The 24476-nt window shown below is 39.8% G+C and overlaps 1 protein-coding gene and 1 pseudogene across 10 annotated transcripts in view; one reads left to right on the forward strand and one right to left on the reverse strand.

Annotated features, from left to right (window-relative positions):
- Positions 1 to 24476, forward strand: part of Tango10 (transport and golgi organization 10) — a 1007732-nt gene that overhangs the window by 476189 nt on the left and 507067 nt on the right. The window lies entirely within an intron of this gene.
- On the reverse strand, positions 1715 to 3649 carry LOC137640388 (uncharacterized; annotated as a pseudogene).

Below are 24476 nucleotides of genomic sequence, written 5' to 3' on the forward strand. Positions count from 1 at the left end.
GAGGAATCTAACACACTGTGAGTTTGTACTACTTTTGTTAGTATTAGATTGGGAATCCGTTGAGGATGGAGACCCAGTTCCATCAGTAGGGGAAACCAGTTGCTCTTGGGCCAGTTGGGGGCTACTAGAGCCACTTGGCCTCTGAAAGTTCTGAGTTTGTCTAGTACCTTCATTAACATATTTATTGGTGGGAATAGGTAAATTCTCTCCCAAGCATTCCAGTCCAATGACATCGCGTCTGTGGCATAAGCCCGAGGGTCCAGGTTGGGGGCTACATAGCACTTTAGTTTGTGGTTGGACTGTGTTGCAAACAGGTCTACTTGGAGAATGCCACTACATTCCTTATTCCCGCTAGATGAACTGCTGACAGATGCCAACGGTTCGTTGCCGCCATGGAAAATATTGCTATCTTGACATGGTTTATGTGACCTGACTTGGAGCCTCCTCTGTTTATGCAGTGGACTATAACTTCGCTGTCTAGCACCAATCTGATATGTTGCTTCTTGGCTGGAGCAAGCTTCTTTAGAGTCAAGAATACTGCCATGGCCTCTAAGACATTGATATGAAGTTGGCGAAATGATATCGACCATAGCCCATGGACTTTCTTGTACTGGGAGTACCCTCCTCAGCTGGTTAGAGAGGCATCTGTGTGAATGACCAATTTTGGAGGTGGAAATTTTAAAGGAATGGATTTTGCTAGATTTCTGACTTTTGCCCATGGCTGAAGTCTTTTCCTCAGAATTGGTGGGATTCAAGCTATTTTGTCTCGATATTTCTTGTTTGCTTTGGAACGCCATACTCGATTTATATCTTTCAGTCTGGCCTTCAGTAATACGTCTGTTACTGAGGCAAACTGGAGGGCACCCAGGATCCTCTCTTGATTTTTCCTGGACGTCAATTTGTCCTTGAGAAAACTTTTTGTATTCCTCGCTATTTCTTTCCTCTTGCTTACTGGGATACACAAAGTGTGTGTGTGTTCAGATCCCATTGTAACCCTAGCCACTGAAACTTCGTCTCCAGGACTAGACGGGATTTCTCGTAGTTGATCTGAAATCCCAACTGTTGTAGGAATTTTATTACTTTGTTTGTTGCCGTGAGGCAATTTTCGACATTGTTTGCCCAAATGAGCCAGTCGTCTAGGTAAGCTACTATATGTATTCCTTGGGTCCGTAATTCTTGGATCACTGTTTCTGCCAGTTTGGTGAATATCCTGGGTGCTATGTTGAGTCCGAATGGCATTACTTTGAATGCGTAGGCTTGGTTGCCTAACTTGAAACCTAGAAACGGACGAAAATGTCTTGCTATCGGAACGTGATAGTAAGCATCTGTAAGATCTATAGAGGTGGTGACGGCCCCACGGGGAAGTAAGGTCCGCACCTGAGAGACAGTTAACATACGGAACTTGTCGCATTGAATGTAAGAATTCACATGAGACAGGTCCAAGATTACCCTTCGCTTGTCCGAGTCTTTCTTTGGCACGCTGAACAAGCGACCTTGAAATATCAAATGCTTTACCTCTCTTATTGCATTCTTTTGTAGAAGATCTTTTGCATACAGTACTAATTCTTCCGTTGGATGTTGATGAAAACTGGTTGGTGGAGGGGGCCCTTCTATCCAACTCCACCCCAGACCTTTGGAAATTATGCTGAAAGCCCAATTGTTGAATGTCCAACGGTTCCGAAAGAGGTACAACCTTCCCCCTACCTGAGAATCCTCAATGGTTTGCAGTGGATTTACCTCCCCGGGATCCACGGAATCCCGTGCCTCTAGAGTAGACTCTTCCGCTGTCTCTGTTGCGAAAGGTCCCTCTCGCCCTACTGCTTCTGGCATGTTTACTGTAACCCTGGAACACGTCTTGTGTCTCAAAGGTGGGGTTAAAGGCTGGGGAAGTTGCAAAGGAGGTAGATCCTACTTGAGATTGAGGGACCAACACGTATTGTTGTTGGGGTTGTGCCTTCGAAGTGGCAGGTTGACTCCCTTGTGGTACCGGGATTGTCTGGACCACTTGTTGGGTTTGCTGACTCTGAAAAGGCTGGAAAGTCCTTGGTCACTTCCTGCCCCTAGTTTGACTGATGGATGGTTCAAACTTACGTTTGGGGATCAGTCCCCACCGAACCTTGAGGCTCTGGTTAACTCTCGCAGCCTCACTGAGGACATTATTTACCATGTCCTCTGGGAACAAGTCAGGGCCCCAGATTGGGGCTTTGATGAGCTTGTTAGGCTCATGCCTGATAGAGGCTTCGGCCAAGACGTGTTTCCGGCACCTACGTCTGGCTAAAATGAAATCGTATGCGTCCGAAAGCAGAGTCTGGAGCAACGACTTCGTCAGTATCTTAAAAAGTGGTTCCTCTTCGTAAACCATGGAAGATATTTCCGCCATTATGGCTGAGTTAATGGACCTACTCAGCCTCATGCGGGCATCGAACTCGAGCCTTATCAGGGAATCCGGGAGTCTGGGTAGTCGTTCGCTGAATTGCGTAGAAGCACAATCAGAGTTCAGCTTTCCTGCCGTAAACGTGGCTGTGGTGTCAGTCCAGCAATCGTGATCCCCCGGAAAGAGTAGGGAAGTTAGGTCCGTTTTACGTAATTGTGGTAACGGTTTGTCGTCGTTTACGGCTTGTAAGGCAAGATCCATCATTTTCATGGTGCAAGGCGTTGGAGTTTGCCCCTCCACCACGAACGTAGTGTAGGAGCTCTTATGAGGTGTTAACATAGTGTTAACACACTCCCACTCATTTAGGGTCCGGACCCAAGCGGACTGTGCTTGCTCTTTGGGGTAAATCACAGTCTCCTTCGGAACTTTATCTAGTCTTATCAGCGCTTCCTCCGTCAAGCGCGCAAACCTGGGGAAGGGGAACTGAAGACCCGGCGGGTAGAATTCGAAATCCTCTACCGGCCGAGTGCCACATTCCTCGATGGTTAACATGCCATCCTTAAAGGGGGCATGTAAAGCCATTCGCCAGGGATTGCTCTTAACGAATTCCGGCAGTTTAGAGGCGTCCGGGATGATATATTGCTGCTGTTGGGGCAGTCTGGAACGCAGGAGATTCTCCATAAGGTTCTCTTGGTTTTGTAGTCTCTGATTGAAGGTTCCAACTAGGGAACCGATTTGGGACTGCACTAAGCTGCCCATTTGCTCCATCAACTGGCTCGAGAAGGCCGACGGATCAAAGGATACCTCCAGGGTCTTAGCTTTCGAGCCGCTCTTCGCTCTCGACCCAAGGGAGGAGGAAGAGGCTACTGCTGAGTCCTTGGATATCCTAGTGGATAAAGACTTGGCTGGTTTGGGCAGCCTGGAAGACCTAGGAGTCTTAGGTAAAGTCTTTTTGAACTGTTTTACTTTAGGGGTTACTGGGAGTGGTCTGACCCCAGCCACGTGCTTCCCAGTAAACCCTTGGAAAGAAGAAATTGAAGAAGAAGATAAAGACGGGCTAAGAATAGGAATCTTAGACCGTGCTCCTCTTGCCTCACTTACCTCCCTACCTTGTTCCGTCTCGTCTAAAGCCATGGGCTCCAGGTCCAGGTTCATGGCCGCAACGTCTTCTAACACCGTCTCCCCAAGCCCCTCTTGGTCCTCCGGCAAGAGCAAAGACTCTATGATCCTAGCGATGATCGGGTCCACCACTTCTTTGGGGACCGCTGCCGACATCTTGGCGTTAGGATAGATGAGGTTACACATCTCCTCCGAAAGAACATAAGGTTGCTTGGCTTTGACGTTCCGGGCGAACCCGCCGACCCAGATCTTGAGGGTCGACAGGGTGGAACTCTTGGCAGTCTGAGGGCTCTGAAAGAGAATATTCCGTTACTAATATTCCCGGTCATCCTGTCGTGTAAAATGTATATATATATATATATATACAAAAATAATCAGATTAAACCCGGTCGGATTATATTTAAAAGGTGGGAGTTTGAGGAAAAAATTCTATTTCAGATTATATTCAGAATAATAAATATGATACTGGTCGACGGGAGAACCTACCGAATCAGGGGTCAGTGTGGAGACCAACCCATAGCAAACCTCACAGTTGTCCGGGTGCCACACCAGAAGGTCATTGACCTGCACCGCACACGGGGCATGGGACCGGTAGACCTCATGCCTGCTGCAGAACAGCCGCACAGGCCGTCATCTAGCAACGGACCACCTGTAATAAAAATGATACATGAGTATCCCAAAGGGACCACCGGAGGCTCCGGGGTCTTAAAGCCGACCGGAGCATACTTATGTATAAAAATTAAACTAATTGGTACTAATATACCAATCATTCATTGATATTATGTTGTCGTATCGGAGGATGTACCACCCCGTCAGAGCCAGGGATGTATAAAGATAACAATTGTTGATAAATAACATTCCTCCCATTGGCTCCGGAGAGCTAATAGAGTTAAAACCAAAGGGTCTAACATGCCTCCTAGCGAAGGAGAGTCCGAAAAAGGGGGGGAGGGGGGGGAAGGGGTTCAATGGCACCCGCCAGCCCCGGGTACCTTTAACGAACAGCGACAACAAAAGACAACTATAACATGATAGGCTAAAAATATAAAACAAAAGGAGATTCTTCCGTGATTACTGCGGCTAAACGTAGGATAGCCTACAGAAACAGTAAGTTAACTCAACATAACAATAATGAACATAACGAAGAAATCACGTCTGAAGATACCTAAAACGCAACCCGTAAGCTTCCCGGCCACCCGATGGCCAATCGAAGTAGCCGGGGGAGAGCACGGTTACGATAACCCGTAGTAAGTGAATGTACTCTACCGAGAACCCAACAGCTGTTCTCCGCTATTCTCTATAGAGAGGGAGTCATGAGGTATCCCTGGAGGGGGATGAGGGATCCCTGGAGGGGATGAGGGAGGCATACTCCAACTAGGTGGGTAGCCAGCGGGAACTAGCCTATAGCAAGGCTCGAGGCGATCACGTGGGTCTGTAACCGGGCAGGTGTACCAACCCTCCGAGAAACAGATCCACGAGATAACACAAACAAAAACAGAATGATCATAATAGCAAGGTAATAAATGAAACAATATATATATATATATATATATATATATATATATATATATATATATATATATATATATATATATATATATATATATATATATATATATATATATATATATATATATATATATATATATATATATGTATATGTATATGTATATGTATATGTATATGTATATGTATATGTATATGTATATATATATATATATATATATATATATATATATATATATATATATATATATATATATATATATATATATATATATATATATATATATATATATATATATATATATATAACTAGGTTATGTGGCATGCAGAATAAAATAAAATTAAAGATATAAGAGAGGAACGCAGGAGAGTAACATGAATAACATGAATGAGTAGCGTAGGCCTAGCCCTCCAAACGCTCAATCGGGTAGGATGCCGATTGGGATGGAAAAACATGAAATAATAAACTGCAACCTGAAGTTCCTCTCGAATAAATAACAGGACCTATCTCTTATAACAGAGGGGTAAAAATCTTATGAAAATAAGAGTAAATAAATCCTTAAGATAATAAGTGGGGGTAACCGTCGAGGTCGGATATGACCCAGAAGGGTAGCCAAGCAAGCCCATAACCTAAATAAATGTTCCAAAATAATGATAAAACTTGAATATAAAGCATCGCATAAGTGAAACGGTAATGAGCAAGCGCGATGAGGGTCAAGACGAATTACAATTAGTATGGGGGACCAAGGCTCTTGGAGGTAGCGAAACCAACATGGCTGCCAGGGAGCGGCAACACCGCTCCCGAATCAAACACAAAGGAAAATAATAATAATATTGATAATAACAGGGGAATCGCTACTTCCAGAACTTCAAAACTCGTAGTTTTTAGTACTTGGATGCAGAATCTTGAGCCGACATCTTGCGCAGAAAAGCACTCAAAAAAAACGAAAACACAAAGCAAAATAACGTGCGGGTAAACAGCAGAGATGCTATGAAAGAAGGGAAGATGTTGGCGTTGGTGGAGGCAGTGGTAGTAGCAATCATTAGTGGATGTAGAACGGCACCTCGTAGTAACGGGGATATTTGAAGAGGAGATATCTAAATGGCACGAGACCTCTGAAAGTGGTTTTCACTCCCCAGTTACTATATACCGACACCTAATATAGGTGAGCGAGCTGGATTCATCCCTGGCATTCTTATGCAACTTTTTTCTCTGGTAATATATAGCAGTTATATACCTTAGAAATGATGCTAAAGGAGCATTTCACGGAGCGACACAGGTTGAGCCCAGAAAACCTAATTGCATACATTGAGGGGAAGCACACCCAGCTACATCTAAAAGCTGCATAAAATTTATTTTCGGAAAAGAAATTCAGGCCATTAGGACCCTGGAAAGGGTTACTTTTAAAAGGGCTCGTAAAAGAGCTCTTGAAAAGCAGATAAGACCAGGGCAACCTTTTTCTATGGTTCTGAAGAAAAACTTGCCAAACCACACAGACGAAAATTATATCTACTTGTAATATGAAGAAACAAATGAAAGTAGTTAAAGAGGTTGAAAGTCACATCGAAAATCTATATCCAGAAATTGTAGAAAAATCAAAACATACTTAAAGATCTGAAAGTGATTCAAAAGCCAAATACTCAGATTCTAAACAATAGTGCAAACCTCTCTCAGGCCGTGTCCTTGCCCGATGTGATGGAGGTTCCTCTTGAAACTAATTTACCTTGTGACCCTGTAGTGGGGAAGGTGCAAAAACCTGACAGATCACAACCTTTTAATCTGAAAAGAAAGAGACCTCCATCTCTTTCGCCTCCTACCATAATAAAGATTGAAGTCACGACTTCAAATAAATGTGATATCTTGTCTGCTGAGGTTTCTGATTAACTGGAATGTAAATTGAACCAATCAGAAATTCAAGTTGAGGTCCACCATCCTCCAACAATTAGATCAAAAGGACACAAAGAAAAAGAGGAACACAAAACCCACTATATCAAGATCCTCTCTATCGAGATACCACCGGGAAATATTGTTAGATCAAATATTGCCAATGGGAAGACTTCATCTAAGGTGTCTTCCAAAAAATAAATCATAGTTTTTTCCTCCATTCTGTAATGGAATTGCCAGGATTTAAGGTGAAATATGAAGAACTCAAGCTCCTCATACGTGAGCACTCCCCTTTAACTGTATGTCTACAAGGAAGCAAGCTTGATACTAATACTCCTTGTCCTCGAGAGTATGTTAGCTATAGGACACCATATGATCAAGAAGGAGGGAGCCATGGGGGAAGTCTTATGTACGTTCGTCGAGATGTTCCCCAAATATGTTTGTCTATCTGTACCCCTCTGCAGGCAGTGGTTGTGCACATTGATATAGGGAGAAAATACACAACCTGTTCTCTTTACTTGCCTCCAAATGATAACATATCATATGATAATATAGTAGAGGTGATTAAACAACTCCCACAACTTTTTCTCTTACTAGGGGATCTTAATAGTAGACATCCTTTATGGGGTGATGTTTTGGCAAATGCAATGGGTAATATTAAATTATCAATTTTGGAGAATGAAGATGTCGGGCTCCTTAATACAGGAGAGCCCACACATTTTCATGTTCAGACAGGTACCTTGTCCTGCATTGACCTATCAGTTGCAAGCTCTAACTGTCTTCTCGATTTTAATGGGAGAACATTAGATGATTGGCATACTAGTGATCATGCACCAATCATTATAAACACCAACAATGGTCCACCTAAACAGAGATCGCCACGATGGAATCTTGACAACGCAGACTGGTATAAATTTCGTGAGCTAAGCGAAATTGAGGTAGATGCGTGACAGGTTGAAAATATTGATGATGCCATAGACTTACTGAATGGAACTCTCCATACAGCAGGAGTCAATTCAATTCCAAAAACAACAGGGTTATTCAAACGACGACCACTCCCATGGTGGTCTTCAGAACTAACTGCACTGCACAGAGCCACAAGAAGATATCTCAACGCAATTGCGTAGACGCTGAACTGATGAGAATTTAATTATGTACAAGAAATGTAGAGGACAGTTCCGTCGTGCCATGAAAGAAGCAAGGCGCCAGTCATTGATGTCTTATGTTTCCTCCATTAACAGTAGAACATCACCATCTTCTGTGTGGAGGAAAGTAATAAAGATAGCTGGCATATTCACTCCCAACCCACCACTAGTTTTGAAGGTGAATGGTCAGTATGTAACTGAAGCAAATGATGCCCTGGCTAATCATTTTTCAAATATATCCATCAAGTGTGAAGGAGTTCCTGGTCACCAGATAGAAGCATTGAAGAAAAGAAAATTTTAAATTTTGCAACAAGAAGGGAAGAGTCGTATAATGCTCCTTTCACTGAAAGATAATTTGATTCCGCACTTGCTTATTGCAACGATACAGCCCCTGGAACCATTGGAATTCCATATGCAAAGATTAAACATGTACATTTTAATACAAAATTATTAGTTTTAAGCATTGTTAATAGAATATGGCATCATCATAGTTACCCAAGTGTTTGGGAACTAACCATTATTTTAGCGTTTTTAAAACCTGGTAAGGACAAGTTTTAGCAGCAAACTATCGTCCTATTGCATTGACATCTTGTTTGTGTAAATTCATGGAGAAGATGGTCAATGCAAGGCTGATGTGGTACCTTTAAAATAAGGGTATTTTATCACCCTATCAATGTGGATTCAGAAAAATGCACGCAACTACTGATGTGTTGATACGACTTGAGTCTTCTATTTGTGAAGCCTTTGCTTCCAAACAGCACCATGTGACAGTCTTTTTTTTTTATCTCTAAAAGGCATATGATACTATATGGAGATATGGTATACTTAAAACCATTCATGAAATGGGATTGAGAGGAGAGCTGCCACTATTTATTCAGGCATTTTTTTCACATAGAGTTGTAAGTGAGATTTGGAGAAACTCTATCAGAGAGTAAATGCCAGGAAGGAGTTCCTCATGGTAGTGTGCTGAGTGTAACCCTTTTTGCACTAGCAATTAATGGGACACCCTCAGTCATTCCCCAGGATGTTCTCTCAGCACTGTTTGTGGACGATCTCTCCATATTATTTGCTGGAGCTAGAATGGCAATTGTTGAGAGAAAAATATAACTCTCAATTGACATAATTATCTAGTGGGCCTCTATGAATGGATTTGAGTTCTCCACAAGTAAATCAACAATTTCCCTTTTCTGTTGTATCCGGGGATTACATCCAGACCCGGATATATACATCAAAGATCAACGGATCCTATGTATGAGTGAAGCTAAATATTTAGGTTTGATATTTGATTGTAAGCTTACCTGGGTTTCTCGCTTAAAAGCATTAAAAGCTTAATGTCTTGAGGCTCTGAATCTTTTAAAAGTATTGTCTCATACATCCTGGGGGGTGGGGCAGACCGTAAAACTATCTTGAAATTATACAAGGTCTTAATTTTTTCCAAAATTAGTTATGGCTGTGAAATATACTCCTCAGCCATCCCAAGCCGATTAAAGATATTAGATTCAATACATCATGCTAGTATAAGATTGTCCACTGGACCATTTAAAACCTCACCTATCCCAAGTCTCCTTATTGATGCTGGAGAGTTACCTCTAGACCAGTAACGCATGTCTTCCATTATTCGGTATTGGTTTAGGTTACAAAGACTCACCAACTCTTTACCTTTTCAGACTGCAAGCGTTGTAAGGAACTCGATATACTTTGAGTCCCACCCAAAATCTCCTCAACCTTATGGCTTTTGAGTAAAACAATTATTAAAGAGTCTTGATAAAATTAGAGGTAAGGTACTTCCATGTAAGATACCATTAACCCCTCCGTGGAAATTACCAGAGATATCTTTCTGTAAATATGTTATTGGTGTTAAAAAAAAACATGACTGAATTAGAAGCTAGGTCTCTTTTTATGGAACATGTTGAAGAACATAGGGAATCAATTTTATATATAAAGATGGCTCCAAATCCGATGCTGGCATTGGATTTGGAGTACATAGTAGTTCTTTTAACTGTAGAGGTGCACGTCTTCCAATATCGCCTAAATTTACTGCTGAATTATATGGCATACTAACCGCTATTGAGAAAATAGCGTTAAAAGAGGAGGGAAATTTTACCATTTTTAGTGATTCAAGAAGTGTCCTTCAAGCTTTAGAAGGTTTTAATTCTAGTAACCCTTTAGTTTTAAAGATTTTAGAGTGGCTTTTAATTATTGGCCTGAAAGGTATAATTGTTCGATTTTGATGGGTTCCGGCCCACATAGGTGTGTCTGGAAATGAAGAGGCAGATTCACTGGCAAAGAGTGCTGCAGCAGAATTGCTACCAGGAAGGTATCCCATTTTTTTTAATGATTTTTTACCAGTAATTAAGAATTTTTTTCATAGCAATTGGCAACAGTATTGGCATAGTTCAAGCAAAAATAAGATGAGAGAAATTGCGATTGTTATATCCCCTTGGAGATATAATGGGATGCCCCGAAAAGGGGAGACTACTGTTTGTCGTCTCCGTATTGTTCACACTCGGATGACACGAGTTTCTGCTGTCTGGTCAACATCAACCATATGGTGACAACTGTTTAATACCCTTGATTGTGAGGCATGTGTTGACTGAATGGCCCATTTATAGCACAGAAAGAAATAGAAATCTGTTGGAGGCTCGGGGTGATGATGGCAGGATCATCCTCGCCAAGATCCTTGGACATAATGTGTTGTACAATGATAGTGGCATTTTTGAATATATATCAGAAGCAGGTCGTCTTAATGCTATTTAACTTTTATAACATATTTACTTTTCTGGTTTTAATTGAATATTCTTTTAAACTTTATTTATGATAAACGACATTGGCGTCAATGACCTTCGATGTCAGGATGCCAGAGAACTCCAAATCAATCAATCAATCTCAGCCATACCGAAGATGGTTTGGACCTTTTTGGTGGAACTATTTTCAAGTGCTGGGTCTTTGGAATCCAGGGGTAGCCAATGCTTGGGGTAGGACTCTCAGCTTTTGGCCGGAAGCCCATCATTACTGATATGGGGAGGATGATTCCATATTTTCATAGTCTCGGTCGTACCAGGCGGGTTCAGCTTACACTTGTGCCTCTATATCTGTTTTGATGCTATCCTTCGGGTAGGGTACTGAGTCGACCATCTGGGAAGTATACTCTCATTGTACCGATAGAGGAAAATGTAAATTTCCTATCTGACGTATGATGCCTCAATATTCTCAAGCAGGTAAACCTTACTTAATCAACCCCTTTGTCGACCCCTGCTTTATGTATTTCACAAATAACGAACACCCATCCCCTGGATACGCCGACTCTTTCCCAGCACTGTTGATGACCTCTGCTACTGTAATTAAGGAAAATTCTGTTGACGACCTGGTCTTCTTAATGCTATTAAACTTTTATATCATATTAACTTCTAGTGGAATTTTTAGATTTATATCCGAAGCAGGTCTTCATAATGCAATTTAACTTTTACAACATATTTACGTCTCTGGTTTTAATTGAATAATCTTTTAATCCTTATTTATAATAAACGATATATGAGTCAATGACCTTCGATGTCAGGATGCCAGAGAACTTCAAATCAATCAATCAATCGAACTAAAAAGGACCGCTCTTCTGATGTTAAAAAATCCACCAATTTGAGTAATACAAGGAAACTGCGAATTCTTCATGTTTCCCAAATTCCATTAGGGACAAACTATGATGATATGTATAGACCATTTGAGTGCTATGGATTGATAAAGAAAATATAAATGAGACTCGGAGATAAAAAATGGGACTCTTGGATATCTTTTGATAGTCATGATTAAGTGTTTAATGACATTTGTAATATTAGTAGTATTAAAATTAACAAATTGAACATCTTGGGAGCTCTCTGTGATGTGGTCCCAAAGGAATTGGATGTGTACAAACCTGCTGATTGGTTTGAAAAAGACACAAATGTACCCATGCCTTCACAGAGAAAACCCAAAACACCAACGTGTCTTGCAGCTGAACCTAAATGGATAATAGGGAATTATTTTAAAATATGTAAGTTGATTCAGAAAAAAGTTGGAACCATTGCATCTGGAGATAATCTCGTTTTGGGAAAAATAGTTATCTCATCCTTGCCAAATCCTCGACTCAGTCTGCAATACTATCTAATTTACAGACAGGCAGTGATGAAATTACAATAGAAATGGAACCTCATCTAAATTTTAGTTATGGAAGGGGAGTGGTCTTTAATAAAGACCTGTGCAAATTTACAGAGGAGGAGATACTTTCCATGTGTCCAATAAATGTATGGAAAGTGCAAAAGGTTCCTGGAACATCAATGATTATACATACTTTCCAGGATGCTGCTGTACCTTTCCATATTGTTATTGAAAATGAGAGAATTAAAGTTCGGCCTTTCAAAAAAAAAAAGCCCCCGCAATGCTTTAATTGTTTCAAATTTGGACACCCATCCAAAGTTTGCATGGAGAATATACACTTGAGCCCAGATGTTCAAACTGCTATTTGAATCATAAATTAACTGATAGGGGATGCAAACTGTATAAGTTGAAGGAAGCTTCCCTAAACAATTCATGTTTAGAACACATAAGTGTGGGACATGCAAAAAGACTGTTGAATAAATCATCTAGCTATGCAAAGGCCTTAAAATCAAAGGGAAATTTACCACAGGAGACATCAAACCCAAACCCACCTAGCAGTAAATCTAAAAAAAAGAAATACAACTACTGATAATAAAGTATTGCATGACAAGTTAAACATATTGCCTTCTGAGGCTCTGCCACAGTGTATTAAAACTGGGTCATTGCCCATTTCTGTACAGCCTTCGTCCCCAATTACCAACAATAGTACTAACGTTTTTCAGGCCATGTCCTTGCCTGATTTAATGGAGATTCCACCAGACACCAAGTTACCAGGTGCACCTGTATAGGAGAAGGTGCTAAAACCTGTTAGCTCACCACCTATTTATCAGAAAAGAGAGAGACCTCCATCTCTCTCGCCCCTTTCCATAAGAAATATCAAAATTATGACGTCAAATAAATATTATGGTTTGCCTGTTTATGTTTCTGATCAACTGGAAGTCAATTTAAATAAATCGGAAAAACAAGTGGAGGTGAACCATCCTTCTCAACAATCAGATCAAAAAGACAAAAAGAAAATAATAAATGCAAAACCCAATATATCAAGACCCTCTTTCATAAAACCACCCGGAAATAGTGTTAGATCAAAAACTACTAATGGGAAGACTCAATCCAAGTGGTCTACCAAATTATAAACCTTAGTTTTTTCATCCATTTTGCAATGGAACTGTCAGGGTTTAAGGGCCAAATATGAAGAACTGAAGCTCCTTATTCATGAGCATTCCCTCATAATTATTTGTCTAAAGGAGAGCAAACGTGATTATAATACTCCTTATCTTCGTGAATATATTAGTTATAGGACACCATATGACCATCGAATAGGTAGCCATGGCGGAAGTCTCATATACGTTCGTCGAGATCGTTTTCCAAGTATCTTTGTCTATTCATACACATCTGCAGGCATTGATTGTTCAGATTGATATAGGGAGAAAATATACTATTTGTTCTCTGTACTTGCCCCCAAATGGTAACATTTTTTATGATAACTTAGTAGAGGTGATTAAACAACTCCCTCAACCATTTCTTTTACTTGGAGATTTGAATGGTAGACTTTCTTTGTGGGGGTGAAGTTTTGGCAAACCCGAGTTGAAATATCATATCATCAATTGTGGAAAATGAAGATATGGGACTCCTTACTACAGGAGAGCCCACAGACTTTCATGTCCAGGCACGTACCTTGTTATGTATTGACCTATCAATCATAAGCTCTAATTGCCTTCTTGATTTTGATAGGAAGACATTAGATGATTGGCATACTCGTGATCATGCACCAATCTTTATAAACACCAACAATGGTCCTCTTTTTCTGAGATCACCACGATGGAATCTTGACAACGCGGACCATGATAAATTTCTTGAGCTAAGCGAAATTGAGGGGGATGCAGGAAACGTTGAAAATATTGATTATGCCATAGACTTACTAAATGGAACTCTTCATATAGCAGGAGTCAATTCAATTCCCAAAACAACAGGGTTATTCAAATCACGACCAGTTCCCTGGTGGTCTTCAGAACTATTTGCCCTGCACAGAGCCACGACGAGATCTCTATCACGATTGCATAGACGCCGAACTTATGAGAATTCAATTATATACAAGAAGTGTTGAGCACAGTTCCGTTGTGCCATGAAAGAAGCAAGGTGCCAGTCATGGATGTCTTTTGTTTCCTCCAATAACAGTAGAACACCACCATCCTCTGTGTAGAGAAGAGTAAAAAAGATAGCTGGCAAATTCACCTGCAACCCACCACGAGTGTAGAAGGTGAATGGTCAGTATGTAACTGAAGAAAATGATGTTATCAATGCTCTGGCTGATCATTTTTCAAATGTATCCAGCAAGTATGAAGGAGTTCCTGGTCACCAAAATAGGAGCATTGAAGAGAAGAAAATTTTAAATTTTACAACAGGAAGGGAAGAGTCTTATAATTTCCATTTTTCTGAAAGATAATTTGATTCTGCACTTGCTCATTGCAACAATACAGTCCCTGGAACCTATGGAATTTCATATGCAATGATTATACATGTACACTTTAATACAAAGTTATTTATTTTAAGCATTATTAATAGAATATGGCATGATCATAATTATCCAAGTGTTTGGGAACTAGCCATTATTTTAGCCTTTTTAAAACCCGGTAAGGACAAGTTTTTAGCAGCAAAATATTGTCCTATTGCATTAACATCTTGTTTATGTAAAATCATATAGAAGATGGTCACTGCATGGCTGGTGTGGTACCTTGAAAAGAAGGGTATTTTATCACCGATTCAATGTGGATACAGAAAAATGCACTCAACGAACAATGTGTTGATACGACTTGAGTCTTCTATTTGTGAAGCCTTTGCTTCCAAACAGCACCTTGTGACAGTCCTTTTTGACCTTGAAAAGGCATATGATACCACATGGAGATACGGTATACTTAAAACAATTCATGAATTAGGAATAAGAGGAGAGCTACCTCTATTTATTCAATCATTTCTTTCATGTAGGATTTTTTTCCAGTGAGAGGGGGGAAGCTCTATCAGAGAGTAAATATCAGGAAGAAGGAGTTCTTCTGGGTAGTGTGCTGAGTGTAACCCTGTTTGCACTAGCAATTAATGGGATATACCCAGTCATTCCCTTGGATGTTTTCTCAACATTATTTGTGGATGATCTCTCCATCTCATTTGCTGGAGCTAGAATGGCAATGGTTGAGAAAAAACTACAACTCTCAATTTACAAAATTATCCAGTGGGCTGATATGAATGGATTCACGTTTTCAACAATTAAAACTACTATTGTACATTTCTGACATATCCGGGTAGTACATCCAGACCCGGGTATATACATTAACCTGTTAACCATCACCCACGAGATAAACCTTTAACCACTATCTACTCGGTACCGCCTTCAACGGTATACTCTGTTCATGACTTTAACGGTTTATCTCAAGTCGTCAGTCTCGTGATAATATGTTTACTCGTATAGTAAAGTATAGGATCACAAATAGGCAACACTTTCAGTATATGTAAGCTGTAAATAGAAACTCATATGATGTCTGGCAACAATTTTTCTGAAGGTAGCTTGATAACTTAGAAAACTGGTTTCCCCTCTGCGCTTCGGGCGTTCATGCAGAGAAGGTAATTTGCAGTTCCTTTTACAATGAGCGGCCTAAAGAGGAAGGTTATTTCTTTAGATGAAATAGATGATATTCTTGATGAGTAATCTGATAAAGATAACCCTTTTGACGATGAGAGCACTAGTTCTTAATCCTCCAGTGATGAGGATATTGAAGAAACAAACTTTTCTTCCGATGCCGAGAGCGAAGATGATTTCTCATTTCCGACTGACTGGACAACGAGAGGGAGAGAGAGAGAGAGATCCCTTTGCTTTTGTTGCTGATCCTGGCGTAAAATTTACCGTTAAAGATAAAGAGAACCCATTAGAATATTTTGAGAAATACTTTGATGATGAAATTATTGATTATTTAGTGAAAGAAACAAACAGATTTGCTAATCAATTTATAGATGAGAATGTAGAACATTTGTCGCCGCAATCACGAGTACGTAAATGGTTTGACACTTGCGCAAGTGAAATGACAGTCTTTATAGGTCTACTTATTTTACAGGGCATTGATTCTAATTGCGACAATTCTATGTATTTCTCAACTCGAGAGAGTGTTTCTTCTCCTTTCTTTCGAAAGATAATGAGTGGTCGTAGATTTGATTTGTTGCATAAATTCTTACATTTGGTTGACAATACCACTATAACAGATGGACCAGGTAGAAAGTTAGCAAAAATAAAACCATTCAGTGATCTTATTTTGAAGAAATTATGAACAATTACATTCCAAGTAGGAACGTATCTGTGGATGAGTCTTTGTTAGGATGGAAGGGAAATTTATCATGGGTTCAGTATACACCAGCTAAACGTAAAAGGTTTGGAATAAAGTTCTATGAACTTTGTGAAAGTTCTACTGGTTATATATGGAACTTTTTCATTTATACAGGTAAAGACACACAATACATGGAAAAATATATGGATATTCCTGTGTCTAACCCTCTTAATGAGAGAATGCCTTGATGAAGTCATTGAGCTTCAGCACGGCATTTCATTCCCGTGCTGAATCTTGGTGACGGGCAAGAGGGCTCTCGAACTTGGGGAAATTGCTCCCCCAGTTCGAATCTAAATTTCTCTCTTTTACCTTTTTCTTTTTCTCAATATTACTTCGACCTTATCCTAATTTCACAAACTTTCTTTAGTCTTGCTTTCCAAACTCTATGAGAAAAATTTCCCTCATTATGTGTGTATATATTATGTACATATATATTTATTTATTTTTTTTTTCTTTTCTCCTATGGCTTGGATGTTTTCACATCCATTGTAGCCCCGGCGGGGATGTTCATACATCCTTTATTGCTGCCTGCTTTGATGAGTGGGAGGAGGTATCGCGGTTGGGAGGTGTTTGCATTCAAAGCTATATATGAGAGTATTGGATGATTTCAGCCATCCCGAAGATGGTTTGGACCTTTTTGGCGGAACTATTCTCAAGTGTTGGGTCTTCGGAATCCAGGGGGATCCAATGCTTGGGGTAGGACTCTCGGCTTTTGGCCGGAAGCCCGTCATTACAGATATGGGGAGGATGATTCCATAATTTCTTGGTCTCAGTCCTAACAGGCGGGTTCAGCTTACACCTGTGCCTCTATATCTGTTTTGATGCTATCCTTCGGGTAGGGTATGGAGTGGACCATCTGGGAAGTAGACTCTCATTGTGCCGATAGTAGAGAGTGCAAATTTCCTTTCCGACGCGTGATGGCCTAACATTCTCGAGCAGGTACATCAAACTAACTCTTTTCCCTCTCTTTACTATAATGGATTCTTTAAGGAACGAACCCCCATCCCCTGGATACGCTGACTCTCCCCCGGCACTGTTGACGACCTCTGCTAATGTGATAAGGGATAGCTCTGTTGATGACCTCGGAACGGGAAAGGACCATTCTACTGATATTTCTAAATCGAGTAATTTGGGTAACACGAGGAAACTTCGAATCCTCCATGTTACACAAATTTCAATAGAAACAAATTATGATGATCTATGTAAAGCATTTGAATGCTATGGATGCATAAAAGAAATAAGGATGAAACTTGAAGCTGAAACTTGGGATTCATGGGTATCTTATAGTAGTTATGACGAAGCATTTAGTGCAATAAGTAATTTGAATAATATTAAAATTAATAACTTGAATGTCGTGGCTGCTCTCTGCGATAAGGTACCAAAAGATTTAGATGTGTACAGGCCTGCCGATTGGTTGGAAAAAGGCGCAGATTTAGTCATGCCCTCCCAGAGAAATCCAAAACCACCGATGTGGCTTATAGCTGAATCAAAGGGGGTTACAGGGAATTATTTTAAAATATGCAAATTGATTCAGAAAAAAGTAGGAACTATTGCACCAGGCGATATATCTCGTTTCGGAAAAAATAGTTTCCTTATCCATGCCAAATCCAGTACACAGTCGGTAATATTGTCCAATATGAAAATAAATAATGATGACATTAAGTTAGATGTCAAACCCCACCTGAATTTTAGCTACGGAAGGGGCGTAGCTTTTAACAGATACCTATATGATTTTACAGAGGAGGAGATACTGGCCATGTGTCCATTAAATGTTTGGAAAGTTCATAAAGTCCCAGGTACATCAATGATAATCCTTACGTTCCAGGATGCTGATGTACCTTTTCATATTATTATCGAGAACGAAAGGATTAAAGTAAGACCCTTCAAGCAGAAGCCATTGCAACGCTTTAATTGTTTTAAATTTGGGCACCCGTCCAAAGTTTGCAAAAATGAGAAGATGTGTGGTATTTGCTCCAAATCTTACCATGGAGAGTGTGCACTTGGAGCCAGGTGTTTAAATTGCAGCTCGAATCACAAATCCACTGACAAGATTTGCGAGCTATATAAGTTGGAGGAAGCTGCCCTCAACAAATCAAACTTAGAACACATAAGTGTGACCCATGCCAAAAGACTATTAAATAAATCAAATACATATGCTAAGGCATTAAAATCAAACCAACCTAGCACTGCCAATAGCTCAAAAAAAAGTATACTATCTGACAAAATGTCAAATAACGAGGTAACCTTATCACCTCCTGAGGCTTTACCACGGTGTATTAACACTAGGTCATTGCCCATTGCTGTACAGCCTTCAGCCGCCCTTACAAAAAGTAATACAAACCTCTCTCAGGCCATGTCCTTGCCTGATCTGATGGAGGTTCCACTTAAGACTAACTTACCTGATGCACCTGTTGTGGGAAAGGTGCAAAAACCTCGAATCCCACCATCTATTAATCGCAAAAGAGAGAGACCTCCATCTCTCTCTCCACCCTCCATTAGAAACGTTAAGGTTATGACATCAAATAAATTTGATGTTCTGTCTGTTGATGTTTCTAATGAACCAGAAGATGGACTGAATAAATCGGAAATTCAAGTTGAGGTCCACCATCCACCTCAACAAATAGATAAAAAGAATACAAAGAAAATCACCAACGTTAAACCCAACATAACAAGACCACCTCTGAAGAAACCTACTGGTAATAATGTTACGTTAAAAACTTCTAATGGGAAGACCTCATCCAAGATGTCTTCCAGAAATAATCCATAGTTTTCTCCTCCATTTTGCAATGGAACTGTCAGGGTTTGAGGGCGAAATATGAAGAACTTAAGCTCCTAATTCATGAGCATTCCCCCATAATTGTATGTCTACAGGAAAGTATGCTTGATTCTAACACTCCTAGTCCTCGAGAGTATGTTAGCTATAGAACACCATATAATCAACAAGCAGGGAGCCATGGCGGAAGTCTCATGTACATTCGTCGAGATGTTCCCCAAATACCCATGTCTATACGTACAACCCTGCAGGCAGTTGTTGTACAAATTGATATAGGGAGAAAATATACAATATGCTCTCTGTACTTACCTCCAAATGATAATATTTTATATGATGATTTAGCAGAGGTCATTCAACAACTCCCTCAACCTTTTCTCTTACTGGGAGATATGAATGGTAGACATCCTTTATGGGGTGATGTTTTGGCCAACACAAGGGGCAATATTATCTCATCAATTGTGGAGAATGAGGATGTGGGACTCCTTAATACAGGAGAGCCCACACACTTCCATGTTCAGACAGGTACTTTGTCATGCATTGACCTTTCAATTGCAAGCTCTAACTGCCTTCTTGATTTTGATTGGAGGATATTAGATGATTGGCATACTAGTGATCATGCACCAATCATTATAAACACCAACAAGGGTCCGCCTTTGCAAAGATCGCCACGTTGGAATCTAGGCAAGGCAGACTGGGTTAAATTTTGTGAGCTAAGTGAAATCGAAGGGAGAGCAGAACAGTTTGAAAGTGTTGATGATGCCATAGACCTACTGAATGGAACTCTTCATACAGCAGGAGTCAATTCAATTCCCAAAACAACAGGGTTATTCAAACGACGACCAGTCCCGTGGTGGTCTTCAGAACTAACTGCACTCCACAGAGCCACAAGAAGATCTCTAACACGATTGCGTAGACGCAGAACTGATGAGAATTTAATAATGTACAAGAAATGTAGAGCACAGTTCCGTCGTGCCATGAAAGAAGCAAGGCGCCAGTCATGGATGTCTTTTGTTTCCTCTATTAACAGTAGAACACCACCATCTTCTGTGTGGAGGAAAGTAAAAAAGATAGCTGGCAAATTCACCCCCAACCCACCACCAGTGTTGAAGGTGAATGGCCAGTATGTAACTGAAGCAAATGAAGTTAGCAATGCCCTGGCTAATCATTTTTCAAATGTATCCAGCAAGTGTGAAGGAGCCCCTGGTCACCAGTATAGGAGCACTGAAGAAAATAAAATTTTAAATTTTGCAACAAGAAGGGAAGAGTCGTATAATTCTCCTTTCAATGAAAGAGAATTTGATTCCGCACTTGCTCATTGCAACGATACAGCCCCTGGACCCGATGGAATTCCATATGCAATGATTAAACATGTACATTTTAATACAAAGCTATTTATTTTAAGCATTATTAATAGAATATGGCATGATCATAGCTACCCAAGTGTTTGGGAACTAGCCATTATTTTAGCCTTTTTAAAACCCGGTAAAGACAAGTTTTTAGCAGCAAACTATCGTCCTATTGCATTGACATCTTGCTTATGTAAAATCATGGAGAAGATGGTCAATGCAAGGCTGATATGGTACCTTGAAAAGAAAGGTATTTTATCACCGATTCAATGTGGATTCAGAAAAATGCACTCAACGACTGATGTGTCGATACGACTTGAGTCATCTATTTGTGAAGCCTTTGCTTACAAACAGCACCATGTTACAGTATTTTTTGACCTTGAAAAGGCATATGATACCACATGGAGATATGGTATTCTTAAAACCATTCATGAATTGGGATTGAGAGGAGAGCTGCCACTATTTATTCAGGCATTTCTTTCACATAGAGTTTTTAAAGTGAGAGTGGGGGAAACTCTATCAGAGAGTAAGTGCCAGGAAGAAGGAGTACCTCAGGGTAGTGTGCTGAGTGTAACCCTTTTTGCACTAGCAATTAATGGGATATCCTCAGCCATTCCCCAGGATGTTCTCTCAACACTATTTGTGGATGATCTCTCAATATCATTTGCTGGCACTAGAATGGCAATGGTTGAGAGAAAAATCCAACTCTCTATTGATAAAATTATCCAGTGGGCTGACATGAATGGATTTAAGTTCTCGACAAGTAAAACTACCATTGTCCATTTTTGTCGTATCCGGGGAGTACATCCAGACCCGGATATATACATTAAAGGTCAACGGATACCATGTGTATCGGAAACCAAATTTTTAGGTTTGATATTTGATTGTAGACTTACATGGGTTTCTCACCTAAAAGCGCTAAAAGCTAAATGTGTTGAAGCTCTGAATATCTTAAAAGTATTGTCCCATACATCATGGGGGGCAGACCGCAATACTATTTTAAAATTATACAAGGCCTTGATTTTTTCCAAAATTAGTTATGGTTGCGAGGAATATTCTTCAGCCACCCCAAGCCGGTTAAAAATATTAGACTCGATACATCATGCAGGTATTAGATTATCTACTGGAGCTTTTAAAACCTCGCCTATCCCAAGTCTCCTTGTTGATGCTGGAGAGTTACCTCTAGACCTTTACCGAATGTCTTCCATTCTTCGGTATTGGTTTAGATTGCAAAGACTCCCTAGCTCTCTAGCCTTTCAGACTGCAAGCCTTGTAAGACACGCATCATACTTTGAGTTGCACCCAAAATCTCCTCAACCTTATGGCTTTCGGGTGAAACGATTTTTAAATAGTCTGGATATAATTAGAAATAAGGTACTTCCATTCAAGGTATCATCAACGCCTCCGTGGAAATTACCTGACATATCTTTTTGTAAATACTTTATTGGAGTTAAGAAGAATATGACTGACTTAGAATCCAGGTCTCTTTTTATGGAACATGTCGAAGAACATAGGGGATCGACTTTTATATATACTGATGGCTCCAAATCTGATGCTGGCGTTGGATTTGGAGTACATAGTAATGATTTTAATTGTAGAGGTGCACTTCCTCTAACAGCTTCCATATTTACTGCCGAACTGTATGGCATATTAACCGCTATTGAGAAAATAGCTTTGGAAAAGGAGGGTAATTTTACAATTTTTAGTGATGCAAGGAGTGTTCTTCAAGCTTTAGAAGTTTTTAATTCTAGTAACCCTCTAGTTTTAAAGATTTTAGAATGGCTTTTTATTATTGGATGGAAAGGTATAACAGTTCGATTTTGTTGGGTACCAGCACATGTAGGTGTGTCTGGGAATGAGAAGGCAGATTTACTGGCGAAGAATGCGGCATCCGAGTTGCTACCAAGGAGGTATCCCATTCCATGTAACGATCTCCTACCTTACATCAAGAAATTGGTTTGTGATAAATGGCAACAGCACTGGGACAGTCAAGACGGCAATAAAATGAGTGAAGTAACAAATATCATATCACCTTGGAGGTATAACATGATTCCCCGAAAATGGGAGATGACTCTTTGTCGTCTCCGTATTGGTCACACACGGTTGACACACGAGTTTCTGCTGAAGGGCCAACACCAACCGTATTGCGAGGACTGCTTAGTACCTTTAACAGTGAGGCATTTGTTGACCGAATGCCCTAATTTTACTAACTTAAGAAATAGGTATCTGTTTGAGGCTCGAAGTGAGGATGGCAGGTTTATCAGGATGCCAGAAAACTTTCAATCATTCAATTCAATTCAATTCCTTGCCAAGATTCTTGGACATGATGTGTATTACTATGCGAGCGGAATTTTTAGATTTATTTCAGAAGCAGGTCTTCTGAAAACTATTTAACTATTTTAATGACTTCTTAATTTTTATGGTTTTAATCGAATTCTATTTTAATTTTCATATACAGTAAATGGTATCGGCGTCAATGACCTTAGATGTCAGGATGCCAGAAAACTTTCAATCAATCAATCAATCCTGTGTCTAATAGGATTGTTTCCTCTCTTATGGATCCTCTTTTGAACAAGGGCTATTGTTTATATACAGATAATTTTTATACAATTTCAACATTGGCAGATTCACTTGTTGATGAGGAAACTGATACTGTCGGCACAGTAAGGGTCACTAGAAAGGACGTGCCAGCAAAAATAAAAGGAACTAAACTGAAAAAAGGTGAAAAAGTAGCAGAATTCCGAAAGAAATCTATGGTACTAAAATGGAAAGATAAAAAAGATGTATGTGTTCTGAGTACAATGCATGATGACTTTATGATTAAAGTAAAATCTAGGAGAGGTAAAGAAATGTATAAACCAAAGGCAGTTGCAGATTATAATGCAAACATGGGCGGGGTTGATTTGTCTGATAACCTTTTGGTTCATTTTTCGACTGCAAGAAATAGACTGAAGAAATATTACAAAAAAGTATTTCGACATTTGTTAGACATGTCTGTTCTAAATTGCTATACAGTGAACCCTCGCTACTTCGCGGTTCGACCATCGCGGATTCACCACTTCGCGGATTTTTTTCATAACCCATGTCTATACATATATTGCGGATTTTCCGGAAATATCGAAAATACCGCGATGTGACCGATGGTGCGAGATTGGAGAAAGTAAGGAAAATTGAATCATGATTGATTTTCAATATAAATGAAACTTTGAGGAGCAACAAAGATATCATTTGTTAGAGAGATAGAGAGAGGTAAGGAATGGGAGGTAGTGGAAAGTAGCCCACACACAGAGAGAGAGAGAGAGAGAGAGAGAGAGAGAGAGAGAGAGAGAGAGAGAGAGAGAGAGAGAGAGATAGAGGGGGGTTTAAATGTAATAAACAAAAAAATTTGATAGGTTATAACACATTGGTGCTTATGTAATATCAACTGTATACTGTAGACGGTTTGAATAAGTTAAGAAATGGTATAAATGATACTTTGTTAGTGTATTCGTACACACTCAAGAGCGGCAGCTAGATGACAGCTGATCTAATCACAGCCAAAAGTAAAAAAAAAAAAGTCAACAATACTCGATTTTTAAAACACACCCGAAATTTAAAAACAAAAGTACACGCTTTCTTAATGTGCAATTAACTATTTAAAGAGTGGCAATTTTCTTGAATAAAATGATATTTCCCAAAAAATAGTGGTTTGCTGATGAAATCGGATGCCGTATTTTTAGCTATGATTGAAATGGATGTAGACTCGGCCTAATTATTTCATTTCGTATTTAATTGACACTAAGAAAACTAATTTTAGTTTCTTCATCTAAATGTAAGTATTGTATAACACGAAGAGA

The sequence above is a fragment of the Palaemon carinicauda genome, chromosome 5 (genome assembly GCF_036898095.1).
Source record: "Palaemon carinicauda isolate YSFRI2023 chromosome 5, ASM3689809v2, whole genome shotgun sequence".
NCBI classification, from domain to species: domain Eukaryota; kingdom Metazoa; phylum Arthropoda; class Malacostraca; order Decapoda; family Palaemonidae; genus Palaemon; species Palaemon carinicauda.